We start from the raw sequence: 16,882 nt of genomic DNA, 5'->3' as shown, positions 1-16,882 counted from the left end.
TTGTCCGTTCTTTCTTTTAAGCAGAAGCCTGTGCTACACGTCACGTACCTGGAGGGTTTTCATGTTGCAGGACGAGCTCGTTTGGCCTTACGTTCGATGCTGATGTACGGACCAAGAATGCTTGTTTGCACAAAATATTTGTTATGTTATTTATTGCGTTTTGGATAAAAACAATGAATTAAAGATATCTAAGTTTTACAGTCTACGTCATTTTATTGTGAAGAAACAAGCAGCTGTCTGCGAAGTGTGGCATGGAGAGTCCTGAGCATAGCCCTTTCCAATGTTACTCGCATTTGCAAACCGATGTGCGCGTCATTATATATATATATATATATATATATATATATATATATATATATATATGCCGATACGATTTGCATATCGGCGTCTGGAGCTACTCAGCCGCAAATACGTGCAAGAATGCAGCGAGCGGCGACCTCAGCGTTTCAATATCTGCTCAGCCAAGTTTTGCAACTGGCCACAGAGAAGTGTACTGCAAATGTGTTCACACAAAAAGAAAATTTGTATCGCCACCCAGTCAATTGCAATGTGTTCCCTACGTGACCCTCCAGAGCCCGATGACCCATCAAAGTCCAAGGTTTCTTTCTTTCTTTCTTCTTTTTTTTAACGTCGCTGGTTAAGAATTGTAAGAAGAGCAAACAAAGAGCAGCATCAAACTAAAATAAACCAGCCGAGCACATTGATTTAAATTGCCTACAGCTCGTAATGCAGCACGTTGCAAACGATAATCGAAATTTGAAATTGGAAATAGATGTACCGTACTGTAGCAGAAACCAGTAGTGCACCCAACGGCGGGAGAGGGGCGTAGTGTTGACGGTTGTAACCCTCCTCCTCCACCCCTTTTCCCGGAACTGACAACCGGGGTTCACCGAGGTAGCCGCAGTAGCCTGCATTTGCATTTTCAGGTCACCTTAAAGAAACAGTCGTGTTTAAATGTCACTTAAAGGAGAAGGTAAATGAGGTAAATTTGCGGCGCAGTTTGTCAAAAACACTAGAGAATCTTTCTAGTTGTGGTATATGCCGGCTTCATATGGCAAGTCCACAAGCTGGGGGAAGGCACGTGATAATTGTCATCCACCCGGCACGAAACACACGTGGACGACCACGAAGGCTGGGATTCGGCCCACGCGTCTGGTTTGGCCAGGTACGGGCATGTAGCATTACTAGCTTCTACTCTGCTAACAACCACGCTCGTCGCTCGCTAGCCCGCACAGTCTCTTATCTCCACAAGGCTCTGACCTTTATGCGCCGTGCATTCGCCGCTCAGTTTCCCTTGAAGCTATAGACCGCACGTACCTTCGCCCGCTGCGCATCGTATGCGCTCGCTGCCAGCGTTTTGACAGTCGTTGGCTGCAGTCATTCAGTGTGATCTATTCATGTTTGTTTGTGCGCGCTCACACCGCGCTTGTTCATTCAGTTAGTAATAGTCGGGCCACATTTTCCAACGCACGCTACACATGCAATGCTGCCCAGATCGGCAGTGCAGCACTACAGGTGTGTCTCTTCGCACGCGCTGCCCACGGTAAGCGCTTCTCATCAACACCACCGTTTCACACGCGCCTTCTCGTGGTCATCGAGTCTCTCTTCATGTCGGTCTACTTACGCCGCAGCACACCTGCTTACTTAATCAGATCATGTTTACTACAATTCATATTGCTACCAAAGCCGCTCACCTTACTTCGTATGACATTGCTGTGTTGCTATCGCATTCATTGCTTCGCCCTTAGGGCGAAATTGTGACATTTTTTCAACATTGGGGCGCATGAAAACCTACCTCATCAGCACGACAGGGGTGTTGAGATTGAATGGATTTAGCGTGGGAGCTTGGGCGTGTTGGTGAGTCATTGGAATAAAAGAACACAGTGCAAACTAGACAGGGACACGAAGAGCGACTGAATGGTCTATCGTTTGGTTTAGCGTTTGGAACGGTCTAGATTGAATGGTCTAGCGTTTTGAAACACGCTCACAGAATTTTATATCTGCGGACGAGATCTTGGATGAATTGGCAACAAAGCCACGGCGAATGGACTTCAAGTTGTATATCACGCCGCAATCAGTCGGGGTTGGCCGTTTATTGGAGTGGAGGCAATCGTTCTAATAAATAAATATTTCTTTATCTCTTGACATTGCCTTTTTTTCGTTGAGCATGCATATATATATATATATATATATATATATATATATATATATATATATATACTGTCACGGGACTATTCCTCAAGAGGAGCGTCAATGAAGAAGACGTCGTTGATCTAGCGCGCTCTCGCCCATATGGTTCAGCGCTTCATCGCATTGTAAATATATTGTAAATACGTTTCACTGTTGCGTCTGCCTCCCCGTAGCATCTTGGTGGAAGTGCTGGGGGTATAACGCAAGACGGAGCTCTGCAGCGGCCGCCAAGTCACCACGCTCGGCATGTCTACTGGCGGTGAAACTTCGGCTCCGGCGGCCGCCATGCCAGCCGTCATCTTGGCTCCACCCCGTGACCCTGGGACCTTTTCTGGCGCTGATGGCGAGGACGTCAACCAGTGGATTCGCCTCTATGAATGTGTCAGCGCACATTACAGGTGGGAACCGACCTTGATGCTGGCGAACGTCTTATTTTATCTGAAGGGAACTGCGAAGGCCTGGTTTGATAAACAACGAAGAGGCCATCACGAGCTGGAGCTTATGTAAGACTCAACTTCGGGAGTTGTTTGGCCAACCTGCAGGCTGCCAGCATGCCGCCAAAAAAGAACTTGCCTCGCATGCGCAGACGTCTACCGAGTCGTACCTGACGTACATTCAGGATGTGCTGGCCCTTTGCCGGAAAGTTGACGCCAACATGACAGAAGCGGATAAGGTCGCGCATGTGTTGAAAGGGATCGCGGACGATGCCTTTCAGCTGCTCGTGTTCAAAAACTCTTCAACAGTCACCGAGATTCTCACTGAATGCCGACGCTTCGAAGAAGCTAAAAGCCGACGTATTGCCCACCACTTCGCCCGCCTCCCGAACAAGGCAGCGACATCAACCTGTGAGGAAGTTCGTATGACGACTCAGCCTTCCACGTCGGAGACTATCACCCGAATCGTTCGACGCGAAATCGAAGCCGCATCGCCTGCACATTTCATGCGAGGGGAGCCCAATGATACCCAACCGACCATTTCACTGATACAATCCGTTGTTCGTCAAGAACTGGCAAACGTGGGCCTTCAAAACATCTGCTCTGTCAACCGTCCTGACCTTTACCCTTCCGCCGGCTTCAACCCTATCCAACGCCACTGTCCTACTCCGAATTATCGTGATCCGAATGCGTGGAGGACACCAGACGATAAGCCAATTTGCTTCCGATGCGGACGTGTTGGACACATTTCACGGTACTGCCGAAGTCCTTGGCCCTCGCCTACTCGACCAAGCTTCTCCAGCTTCCGCTATCCACCCCGAAGTCAACCCCAGGTACCATCCCAAGCTGAACCAGAAACATTTGCTGAGAACACTAGGAACACCGCCCAGTACAGCCGCTCGCCCTCACCGCGACGCCGACCTTCTCGTTCACCTCCACCACGCCGTTCCCCGTCCCCGTCCTACGCCCGGCGTTTTCCTTCGGAAAACTGACGGCTGCAGCTCCTGGAGGTGACGCTGCTGTAACGACCTGCCCTCAAATTCCTCTGTTGACGCTCCCTACCAATCAGAATCTGATCGACGTTGAAGTGGATGGCCTACCTGTTAAAGCTTTGATTGACACCGGCACCCAAATTTCTGTTATGAGCTCTCACCTCCGTCAGCAGTTGAAGAAAGTCATGACCCCTGCCCCATTACCTGTTGTACGTGTGGCCGACGGTGGTACGTCTCCCGTAGCTGGCCTCTGTACCGCACGTGTCAGTGTTGCCGGCCGTCAAACTTCTGTTTTGTTCACCGTCCTCGCCCGCTGTTCCAATGACGTCATCCTCGGTCTTGACTTTTTATCCGCCCACTCCGCCCTCATCGACTGTTCCGCTGGTGCGGTACACCTTGACCTACCAAGTGTAATTGATCAACCCGGACCGATCAAAAGCCGCCTCTGTTCTGCTGAGCACGTCCGTTTGCCGCCGCAAGCCGTGACTTGTGTTGTTATGACGCCGTCCCCACCAGTACCTGACGGTGACTATGTGCTCGCTCCCATCACTGCCGTTCTGTTGACGCACAGTGTTGGCATTCCTCACACTGTTATAACTGTACGGGACAATCTTACTTGTCTTCCTGTGGTGAATTTCGGACTGCGCTCACAAGTGCTCCCACAGGGCATTTCCCTCGCTATGCTGACGCCCTCCTACGAGTACGTTATCTCGGCCTTGTCTCCACCTGATGTTGCTCACTCGTGCACCGCTGATATCCCGTCTGCTTCACGAGATCAATCTCCTACCGACCTGAACAAAATGATCGCTCCAGACCTTTCGCCCCACCAAGCTGACGATCTCCTTCGCCTCCTCTCCTCTTATCGCGACGTCTTTGACCTTTGTGACCGTCCGCTGGGCCAAACCTGCGCTGTCAAGCACCGCATAAACACTGGCGATGCCCATCCAATCCACCGACGACCATATCGGGTATCTCCAGCTAAGCGCCACATCATTCAAAAGGAGGTCGACAAGATGCTCGCCAAAGATATAATCGAGCCTTCCTGCAGCCCTTGGGCTTCTCCTGTTGTTCTGGTTAAAAAGAAAGACAACAGTTGGAGGTTTTGCGTGGACTACAGGCATCTTAACAAGATCACCAAAAAAGACGTGTACCCGCTCCCACGTATAGATGACGCCCTGGATTGCCTTCATGGCGCCAAGTATTTTTCTTCAATCGACCTTCGTTCAGGGTACTGGCAGATAGCCGTCGATGACATGGACCGTGAGAAGACCGCTTTTGTTACCCCGGACAGCCTTTACCAGTTTAAAGTCATGCCCTTCGGCTTATGCAACGCCCCGGCCACCTTCGAACGCATGATGGACACTCTCTTACACGGTTTTAAATGGTCCATTTGCCTGTGTTATCTTGATGACGTCATTGTATTTTCACCGACATTTGCAACGCATCTCGACCGACTTTCCTCTATTCTTTCTGTGTTTCGCGAAGCCGGTCTGCAACTTAATTCATCTAAGTGCCACTTCGGACGTCAGCAACTTATCATGCTGGGTCATCTCGTCGACTCCACCGGTGTTCGCCCCGACCCTGACAAAGTTCGAGCCGTGCAGAAGTTCCCCGTTCCAACTTGCACAAAGGAAGTTCGTAGCTTTCTAGGCCTATGCTCCTACTTCCGTCGTTGTCACAAAAGAGCGCGTAATCCAAGCGCGCGCCGCGTGTCACGCAAGCCAGCGAAAGAACACGCCGGCCCCGCGGCAACTTCAACAGAGGCGGACAGCGCATACGCCTCAAACAGCAACGCTAACAGCGGCGCCTAAACGTCTGGAAGAGACTCGACGGAGCGACGTTAACCGGAGAGAGAGAGAGAGAAAGAGGACACGCGCGCGCCGAGACACCTTCTCACCCGGCGAGTCGAGAGCGATAACTACAGCGTGTACGCGCGCGTCAACAGCATGAGTCATCATCACCCCAGACGGCGGTCGAAGGTACGAGAAATGACTCGGAGCTTCCCCAAGCTTTGGCCATGCTACGAGATCACGACACTGACAAGAATGTTCGAGAACGCCTGTGGAAGCTATATAACCGCCGTGCGAGAATCGTTTAGTGGAATTCAGGAATCCAGGAATCCAGGAATTCAGGAGTTCAGTCCGCACCGGTGAAGTGATGTAACGTGAAGACCGAGCGTCTGCGGAAGAAGGGGATTCCCCGGCAAGCTAGTCGACGAGTTCATCGAGCGTCTGCATTTCCGGAAGAAGTTCTTTCTTCGAGATTTGCCCCCAAGTTATGCCGAGATCGTCTGACTTCCAAGACCAACACTGGTGAATACGATTGGACACTTAGTGTTCCTTTTTATTTTGTGTTTTACGTGTTGGACTCTCAGTGCTTGTCGTTATTTTGTTGTGTTTGTTAATACCCATCTGATTTGTATTGTGTTGTGTCTAGCCTAAGTGTGCAAGTGTGTGTGTAACTGCCTTGTGTGAAGAATATATTTTGTTGTGTTTTGACAACTCTGGGCTCTGACTCGGTCTTTGGACAGCAACCGGCGTTCGCTGGCGCACCAGAGGGCCCACTATTAATTGTCCTTGCTTTCGTGGGATTATTTTCGGAAGCTGATAAGTCGGCTTTGGAATTTAGTCCGGCGTCTGCGCCTCGTTCACCGGGGTCTGTGACAGTCGTTTTGTCAAGCATTTCGCGGAAATCGCACGCCCTCTCACAGACTTACTGAAGAAAGGCGTCTCGTTTTATTGGGGCGCTGCACAGGCTACCGCCTTCTCTACCCTCATCACGTCGCTCACTACACCACCTGTCCTGGCTCATTTCGACTGCTCCGCTCCAACAGAACTCCGCACCGATGCCAGCGGCCACGGAATCGGTGCTGTTTTGGTCCAGTATCAGAATGGGCATGCCCGTGTTATCGCATATGCCAGCCGCCTCCTTTCCCCAGCCGAACAGAACTACTCTATCACGGAACGGGAATGTCTTGCTCTCGTTTGGGCGGTGGGCAAATTCCGCCCCTACTTACATGGCCGGCATTTCACCGTCACTACCGACCACCACGCACTTTGCTGGCTATCGTCCCTTAAAGATCCCACAGGGCGTCTTGGTCGCTGGGCACTGCGGCTCCAAGAGTACACTTACTCTGTTTATTATAAATCTGGCCGATTGCACAGGGACGCTGACTGTTTGTCCCGCAATCCCGTGGATCCCCCTGAACCATCCGATGAGACGCCTGTCTGTGTACTCTCGCTCTCCGCTTTCGGCCACATCCGGGATGAACAGCTGCGTGATCCCATCTTACGTGAGCTTATTCAGAAGCTGGATTCCGCAGCACCCGATCCGTCTCTTCGTGCTTAAAGATGGCACGTTATATCGCTACAACGTCCTTCCGGAGGGACGCGATCTGTTGCTCGTCATTCCTACGCATCTGCGCTTGAGCGTTCTCGACCAGCTCCATGACGCCCCGACCGCTGGTCACCTTGGAGTTTCCCGGACCTACGACCGCGTTCGGCGTCGCTTCTTCTGGCCCGGTCTTTACCGCTCCGTTCGTCGCTACGTTGCTGCTTGCGAACCCTGCCAACGCCGAAAGAAACCACGAATGCCTCCTGCTGGCCTCCTTCAGCTCCTTGACGTCCCGTCTGAGCCTTTTTTCCGAGTTGGCCTTGACCTCCTCGGTTCTTTCCCTGCCTCTACTTCTGGAAACAGATGGATTGCCGTTGCTACGGACCACGCCACCCGATACGCAATTACACGCGCCCTCCCTACCAGTTGTGCTACGGACGTCACTGATTTCCTGCTCCACGATATCATCTTGCATCACGGAGCCCCTTGTCAACTCCTCACCGACCGTGGCCGCTACTTTCTCTCCAGAGTTATCGATGACTTGCTCCGCTCCTGCGCGACAAAACACAAATTTACGACGGCTTACCACCCGCAAACCAACGGCTTGACCGAACGCTTCAACCGGACGCTAACTGACATGCTTTCTATGTATGTCGCTTCTGACCATCAAGACTGGGACGTTGCGTTGCCCTTCGTTACGTTTGCCTACAATTCTTCCCGTCATGATACCGCTGGTTTTTCACCCTTTTATCTTCTGTTTGGCCGCGACCCCAAGTTACCTTTTGACACGATCATCCCCGATGCCGTCCATTTCCCCACTGACTACGCCCGCGATGCCATTTCCAAAGCAGACGAGGCACGCCAAATAGCTCGCCATCGCCTTACTACATCGCAAGGACACCAGAAGCACCGCTATGACTCCCGTCATCGCGACGTTATCTACACTCCGGGTGCCCTTGTGCTTTTATGGACTCCAAATCGGCGTGTTGGGCTCTCCGAAAAATTGCTTTCTCGGTACTCCGGACCCTACCGTGTCTTAAGGCGTGTAACCGACCTCACTTACGAGATTGGCCCTCTCGCGTCGTCCTCTCCCTCCGTCTCGTCCCCTACTGACGTTGTCCACGTGTCCCGCCTTAAACCCTACCACTCGCCCACACCACAGCAAGCACCGTGACGGTGCTTCAGCGGCCGGGGCTCATGTCACGGGACTATTCCTCAAGAGGAGCGTCAATGAAGAAGACGTTGTTGATCTCGCCCATATGGTTCAGCGCTTCATCGCATTGTAAATATATTGTAAATACGTTTTACTGTTGCGTCTGCCTCCCCGTAACAATACGTATGTTATACTCGTATATATGGTTACGAGGCATTGCGTACGAGCATGCCGTTAAAGGACTACGCGAAGAGACAGAAGACGGGACATGCCGCGTGAGATGCTGCCTGGTCTCTCCGTTTGGTGCGCGCATGTAGACTTGGAAAGCCGTATCCACCTTGCTCGGAATAGAAAAGAATTAAGTGACTTTTGACGTGGCGAAAGCTTATGACAGTGTCGAGTACCCACTGGACAGATTACAGTCCTTCCTACAATTTCCCGAGATATATAACGACATGGATTTTTGCATTTCTAAGAAACAGAAAATTTTATTGTTTTCAAAACGGCTTTTCTTCAAGAAAGTTCGATCAGACAAGAGGGGTGCCCCAGGGGGCTGTTCTGTCTCCTGTACTATTTAACCTGTTGATGAGTTCAATTCCACTGAGCCGGGAAGTTCATCTCTATGTCTATGCAGACGACATCGCATTTTTCGCGACAGCAAGAGACATCAATTCCCTTTACCTGTCCTTGCAAACGTACCTATGTATTCTAGAGACGTGGCTTCACACTCTTCACCTGTCACTAAACGTAAACAAAAGTGCAGTCCTTGTCTTTCCGCTTTCTGGGCCGATACAATTATCATTAGTATATGATCAGAGAACCATTCCACAAGTAGAGTCGCTTAAGTACCTGGGCATCACATGTGATGAGAAATTTAACTGGCGTTCTCACATAGCAAATATTGCAACGAAGGGGACACGAGCTGTAGGTTTATTACGTAGAATCAGTAACGGGCGTTCTGGTATGCGAAGTGACACATTAATTATCATCTACCGTATGTATGTACGACTGATTCTAGAATTTGGATGTGTTTTGTTTTCCGGAAGTGCAAAATATCAAATGAGACCACTTGTTCTTTTAGAGAGAGAAGCTCTTCGAATATGTTTAGGTCTGCCTAAATTCGTCGCTAATAATGTGTTATACCAGGAAGCGCGCTTACCTTCTCTTCACACGAGATTCCGCATGCTTACGGTTCAAACCTACTTAAGGACTTACGAATCTCCTCTTAGACGTACAGAATATATATTTATTAGTGAACCAAATTCATTTTTTGAGAACACGTGGCCACGGTTACATACCCCACAGGTTGTATTCGTGCACCTTTAAATGTTCGCATTAGGGAAATCATTCCGTTTGATAGGTCCACGTTGTCCCTTAAAATAGAATTTGCGGATATTTTCCCCAATAACGCAAAACTGCTGCCACCAACATATTTGAATGCCCTTTTGCAAGACTATTTGGCCCATTTCCCAATAAATGTAATAGCGACTGATGCTCCCTCGTGTGAAGAGAAGGCAGGCGTGGGAATATACTCACCATCCCTCGAATGGTCTTTTTCACTTCGCCTGCCAGATTACACATCAGTTTTTCAGGCCGAACTTTTGGCAATAGTTCTTTCATTGCGAAAGTTACCGCTACATGTTACAAAAATTGTTATTGTCACAGATTCCCTTTCTGTGTGCAGCGCGCTTAACGCATCTACAAATTTGACAGCTTTAAACACATTTTATACTTTAGCTCCACCCCACTTAAAGTTAGTTCATTTAGAATGGGTACCAGGCCACCGAGACATCCAATTTAATGAAATAGCTGATTCTTCAGCAGGAGCTTCTTTAAAAGGTCCGACGATATCTGTGCTGCCGGCAACTGCGTATATCACTGCAACCAGATATAGGCAGTTTTCTTTGACTGAAGACAAGAAAAGCCTCGCATTAGCAAAATCTACAGACTTTATACATCTAAATTATTCTTGGAACCGACAGTGGTGTCCGAACCGTCAATTCGAAGTAACATTTACAAGAGTGCGTTGCCGTATTGCACAACAAAAATTTTACTTGCACAGATGTGGTCTGGCGGCATCCCCATTATGCTACCTCTGTAATGCACCAGAACATATCGATCACCTTTTATTATCGTGTCGGCGGTTTTCTTATCATCGACAACGATGTTTGGAAATCCCACTTCGTAATCCAGGACTGCCGTTAAGCAGTTCAGTTGTACTCTCACTTGGAGCCACGGTGTTAGGATATAGCCACGGAAATGTTTGCCGAGCCATTTATAATTTTCTATGTGACACCAAAAGATTGCCTTATCAATATTTTCCCATTTTCCATGATTGATTTATTTATCCTTCAATAAATTATATTTAGCAAATTCAAAAAGTAAAGTCACAATATCACAATTATAATATTATTATTATTCAAAATTTACGCCTATCCTTTACTGTATTTAATTTATTATTAAATTAATATTACTATTCCTATCCAGTCAAGGCTGACTAACTTAGTATAGACGACTTAATTCTTTTATTATCGCTTTATTTCTCATCTTCAATTATTCATTAATTCTCATTTTTATTACTTATTTATTTATAAATTAATTTATTTTAAATAAGTAATTATACAGGGTGTCCCAGCTATCACGCAGCACGATTTTAAAAAAGAGGAACAGCGTTACGCGAAGCAAACCTAGTGCGTATTGTTTCCAGTACAGTGGAGTAGCCGCCAGTAATATTTTCGTTACTGAGATTTCATTAGATAATTGTAATTAATTATCTAACTCGAGAAGTACCGTCCTAATTATCAAAGTGTCAATGAGAAAATTGTAGAGCAACATGAAGAACTCCTGATACAGCTTTCTGTTGCTTAATACGTGCTACATAAATGTGTTTGTCCGAGTGTGCAAGAAGCCCGCGAATACACACAGAATTGCCGCGCGACTGGCCGCTCGAGGCACTTCGCGTGTATTCGCGGGCTTCTTTCACGCTCGGAAAGACACATTTATGTAGCACGTATTGAGCAACAGAAAGCTGTATGGGGAGTTTTTCGTGTTGCTCTACAACCTCCTCATTGACACTTTGCTAATTAGTGAGTTAGATAATTAATTACAATTACCTAATTAAATCTCAGTAACGAAAATATTACTTGCGGCTACTCCACTGTACTGGAAACAATACGCACTAGGTTTCCTTCGCGTAACGCCGGTCCTCTTTTTTAAAATCGTGCTGTGTGATAGCTGGGACACCATATATACACACATATCGTGATTTCATGCAAAATCTGCAGAACCACCTCCAGACAAATATCCTTGGATATCCCAACAACTGAATCTAACCTCAGGAAAATACACTTACTACAAAAAAAGATCATACGTATCACAGCAAACGTGCCATATCACAATCACAGTGAGCACCTCTTTAAACACTTCAACATACCCACAATCTATTCCCTATACAACCGCTCTCTCCTTCGTATATAGCACACAAACTCTGAAAACAGCATATTTAATGAAATTCTGCTGTCATGGAGAATATTGGTCTATACCCCCTTCAAGAACAAACTATGGCTTGCAAATGACAAAAAATAAATTATCCAGGCTGCTTATTTCATTTCATGAAGCCGGCATTGACATCATTAACATAACACGGTCAGAACATGTTGTCACTTATCCGAACCTTCTCCTAATGAAATAATCAAGCGTAATTTCTTTTTCACCTGTATTCACATATGCGCATTGTTAAATGTTTGTAATGATATAATTTTTGCTCATCCTATTCTTTCTTTTAATCATTCCAATATTAATCTAGGACCATTTCTTTTCACCTTTAATTACGCATTGTCAAGCGTGCGCAATTTTCACTTGTATTTATGTATTGCCAAGTGTATGTAATGCGGTGGATGTGCACGATCTGCATTGTTTCTACATGTCATTGTCTAATTTCCTTGTTCTCCAATTATTAATTATCTTCAATTTATTGTACTTTAACAATTATATGTAATGTTAATGCATTGGGCGACTCACTGCCACCATGTAAGGGCACCTCAAGCTGCCTCACTGCAGCTTTTATCTTAGCCGCCGTCATTGTGATTTTAGCAATGGAAACAAATATAGAAAGACAAATATTCTTAGGTTCACTAATGGTAGAAACTGACCAGCTTCTATGGCGGTAACGGCATCTATACGGAGCGTTACATATCCGCAATAGAACGTAATAAAATCTAGTCACAAAAGATGTACCAAAGTTAGTCATGTTCAAAATAATATCACCTCGTCATCGTGTCCCTAAACAAAGTTAAAACATCGTGCCTACGTGCCCTCAAACAGTGAAATACTATCACATCATTACGGACAAACCGTGACGTGTTCTGCGTAACCTGTGCCGATTAAGTACTGGAATGCTTCGCACCACGTCGGTTCCAAACGTGCGTGAAATTTGCGTAATTTTGAGCACTTGTTTTTTGCCCTCCAAGCAAGTGTCGTCCAATCACGTCCTACTTTGCTAACAACGCTGCCACTTGTTTCGTTGGCCTCGTGGTTTGCGCCGCCTTTGGATGATGCAGAAAGCGACGGAGGACGCCGCCTCGGGCGATGACGTCAGTCGGGCCTCAATCACGCCGCGCGGCTTTCTTCGGCAAGCCCATTCAGTCATGGGCTGCGCAACTGACAGGGAAGACAGCGATCCGCCGCGACCTTTCATTTCTTACGAACGCGTCCCCCAAACCGGACTTGCACCATCCGTCGCAAGCGTCGGCGCGCGCCGGTGCTGGCGGAAGATTCGGCGCTGACCGCACGGAGCTTGTACGAAGCCGCTGTTGCTCAAAGACTTGAGTTATTCTACCGCGTTGGCACATTAGGAACGTCAATTAACGTGCGTGTTGGAAGCCGGTCCCGTGCATCTGTATACAGGTTCTTTTTTTATTTCTTTTTCATTTTAGACATTATAGATTTTTTTATAAAATGACTATAGGCGCAGCGAACGTTGCCTTTTTGCAGAGTAGTTGCTAGGCGAGGTGGGCATACTTTGCCGCTCATAATGAGCTTCCAAAAACTAAATAACAAAAATTATACGCTCCGCACATAAATGAAAACACAATTAAACTAAACACCAACGCGCTCCGCGCGGGCCACGCGCTTCCGTGTTCACGCTTTCTTTCTGAACCAAGAGCGACGCAGCCGGTGCTCCGTCGCTGCTAAGAGCTCATTCACACTGCGTGGGCCGACACGACGACAGCGGCAGTTTGCAGGACGCTGTCGTGTCGGCCTCGTGTGAATGAGCCTTACACGAGGTGCCCGAGCTGAGGCTCAGCCGAGAGGACCCCGTCGTTCAGAATCAAATTCTTCGCCATCGCCAATTCAAAACACCCAAACAGCTGCGCTCAAAATTCGCCTTAGCAAGTATCGTATAAACGTCGGGGAACGTTGTTTTTTTTTATCCTCGCTTTCAAATAAAACAGAGGAGAGATGAAAATATCGCAGGGGGAGCATCATCGCGCAGTGCGGTCAAACCGGACGGTGGTCATCACTGGGCGACGCACAGTTCTGTTTCGGCTACGCAATCCGCATTTCCTTTAACGCCGATCCTGTCACAAAGGTCAGTTGTCGGCGATGCGCAGCTTTTCATGTTTCCTCCAATATGGTGTAAGAAACTAAATTATGGGATCTTAAGTGCCAGAACCATGATCTGATCATGAGGTCCGGGGGCCGCCGTAGTGAGGGACTCCTGATTAATTTTGACCACCTGGGGTTCTTTACCGCGCACCTAAATCACGGGCGCTTTTGCATTTCGCCCCCATGGAAATGCGGCTTCCATGCCTGTATGATGTACATTCACAAGAATTTAGGGTTCTGTATTGTAAGGTTGCACACGGTAAAGGGGCAAGGAGTGTATTAGTTTATGTGATATTAGAAATATGCAGAAACTAAATACGGCTTATGTATTTCACCTATCAAGAAAGGGGTCAAGCAAGGAGACACAATCTCTCCAATGCGATTCACTGCATGCTTAGAAGACGTATTCAAGCTCTTAGACTGGGAAGGCTTAGGAGTGAGGATCAACGGCCAATATCTCAGCAACCTTCGGTTTGCAGATGACATTGTCCTATTCAGCAACAACGGGGACGAATTACAGCAAATGATTGAGGACCTTAATCGAGAAAGTGTAAGAATTGGGTTGAAGATGAATATGCAGAAGACAAAGATAATGTTCAATAGCACGGCAAGGGAACAAGAATTCAGGATCGCCAGTCAGCCTCTAGAGTCTGTAAAGGAATATGTTTATCTAGGTCAATTACTCACAGGGGACCCTAATCATGAGAAAGAAATTTACAGAAGAATAAAATTGGGTTGGAGTGCATACGGCAGGCATTACCAAATCCTGACTGGGAGCTTACCACTGTCGTTGAAAAGAAAAGTGTACAATCATTGCATTCGACCGGTGCTAACATATGGGGCAGAAACTTGGAGGTTAACACAGAAGCTCGAGAACAAGTTAAGGACCGCACAAAGAGCGATGGAACGAAAAATGTAAAGACTAACGTTAAGAGACAGGAAGAGTGCGGTGTGGATCAGAGAACAAACGGGGATAGCCGATATTCTAGTTGACATTAAGCGGAAGAAATGGAGCTGGGCAGGCCATGTAATGTGTAGGTATGGATAACCGGTGGACCATTAGGATTACAGAATGGATACCAAGAGAAGGGAAGCGCAGTCGAGGACGGCAGACAACTAGGTGGGGTGATGAAGTCAGGAAATTTGCAGGCGCAAGTTGGAATCAGCTAGCGCAAGACAGGGGTAATTGGAGATCACAGGGAGACGCCTTCGTCCTGCAGTGGACATAAATATATAGGCTGATGATGATGATTTTACCAGAGCCTTTCGAATCATGAAGAGAAGGCTGGAAATAGAAATCGCTACATCGTCACCGGCGGTGGCCACCGAAGAAGCCAGAACGCTTTGTTCCATGTCGGCTGTCTTACCACCCAAACTAACAAAAACGAGTGACCACGTGAACGCACGAAGCCAAACACGTGTTTCTTTTAATGTACAATTTGTCCTGTGTTTTTGAACTGTTAACCACGACAGGTTGCTCTTTCCCCTCACTGTATCTCGCAATCACTATCGCCACTATAAGCATGCCAAGTAACATCTCAGGAGCGTTGTACAATCCGTTCAAAGCTGAGCTATAAAAAATTATGGTATATAGGAGCCAAATTGCATTGAATGCTGGGGTTTTACGACCTCACAAACCACGATTTTTATGAGGCACGCTGTAGTGTGGGGACTCCGGATTAATTTTGACCACCATCGGACACGGGAGTTGTTGCATTTGACCCCCATCGAAATGCGGTCGGGCTTCCATCCGGCGACCTCGTGCAGCGCAACACCATGTGCAACTGACCAAGTGCTGGAAAAGCTACATTTAAATTGTGTGCGTTTGCGACATTTCTCAAAATGTGTGACATGCCATGACAATATGACATGCACAGGCAATTTGGTTGGCCACGTCGTTCCCCGTTCCAATTTTTGAAGAAAAGCGTCACTAAGAGACGAAATACGAGATGCTGGAAAACCTTCTTACTTTAATCTATCAACTTCGCTGGGCACACTAGACTATATCTGGTGATCACGCGAGTTTCATAAAAGCCACCTGAATGAATGTAGAGGCTATGACATGTACATTATATCAGCTTTGAGTGTCGAAAGGTAGAACACTATTCTTTGATCTCATGCTGTATCTCCAGCACATGTGGTCACCTGATGAAAAAAAAAATCTAAGTATGGAGAAACAGAATACAGTTATTGTAAACCTCAGCCCCTGGGAAAGGTTAGTGTACTCGTCCCAGCGGGAGCGAAAAGAAAACGTCTGCTCTCCGTGAGGTTTGGGACCCCCCGAGTCTGGTTTATTCCAAAAAGCAAAGCACGTTGCGGAAAAGAAAGAAGTGTTCGCTGCGTATCTCCCGCGGGATACGCGGAGGCGCGTTGGCAGAGTGCGGCCCGAGCGCCGCCGGCGCACGAATGCACAAAAACACGCGAGCAAGCTCCAACGGAGTGCGCTGCAACCTGTGGGCTGCAAGTAGCGGCGACCGTCACAAAATCTGCTACAGCATCGTCAAGGCTGTACCATCGACATATCGTCGGCCTACCTATGAATAATTTGCCAGTTACTTGTGAAATTACATGGCGAGTAAACTGCCAAAATAACTGTGCCTAAAATTTTGCATGGACACAGAATGGAGAAAGAGGTCGAGAAAGTTTAGTGCCAAGTACAGGGTAATTGAAGGCGTAAATAGTATCACGTTGCAGTGACGGTGAAAAAAAAAAGAAAAACAGTAGCGAGAACGGTGAATCACGAAACTAACTCTTTATCGGGCGAGCTTGTGCCCATAAAACGAGGTTACACTAAAAACACAACGATAGCGGCGTGCCCAGTCGGCGATCGTCGAAAACCTGATCAGCGGTCAAGCAAGTAGGCTTTTATACACGACTCGTCGAAGGTCGCAGCGTAATCGCTGGTACCCTTCCAGAATGTACTACACAGTTCGCGTGGCGCATATTATCAGATCACGCAAGGTTCGGTGACAACAGAAAAGAGATAGAACTACCGACAACATTCGAGAAACTTTCGATACGTGCAGGTGCGTTCCGCGCCAAGCGATTATGTTTAACATTTGTTAGCCGGTGAAACGCCGTCACCGGAGAAAGGTAAACAAGTACACGTGTCAATATACAAACAGGAGTAACATAAAAGAAAGTGAGAGAAACAAAGACACGAAATTGGATGC

Source organism: Dermacentor silvarum, chromosome 3 (genome assembly GCF_013339745.2).
Source record: "Dermacentor silvarum isolate Dsil-2018 chromosome 3, BIME_Dsil_1.4, whole genome shotgun sequence".
Classification (NCBI taxonomy): domain Eukaryota; kingdom Metazoa; phylum Arthropoda; class Arachnida; order Ixodida; family Ixodidae; genus Dermacentor; species Dermacentor silvarum.
The sequence above is the reverse complement of the archived record's forward strand: the minus strand, read 5'-3'. Positions refer to the sequence as shown.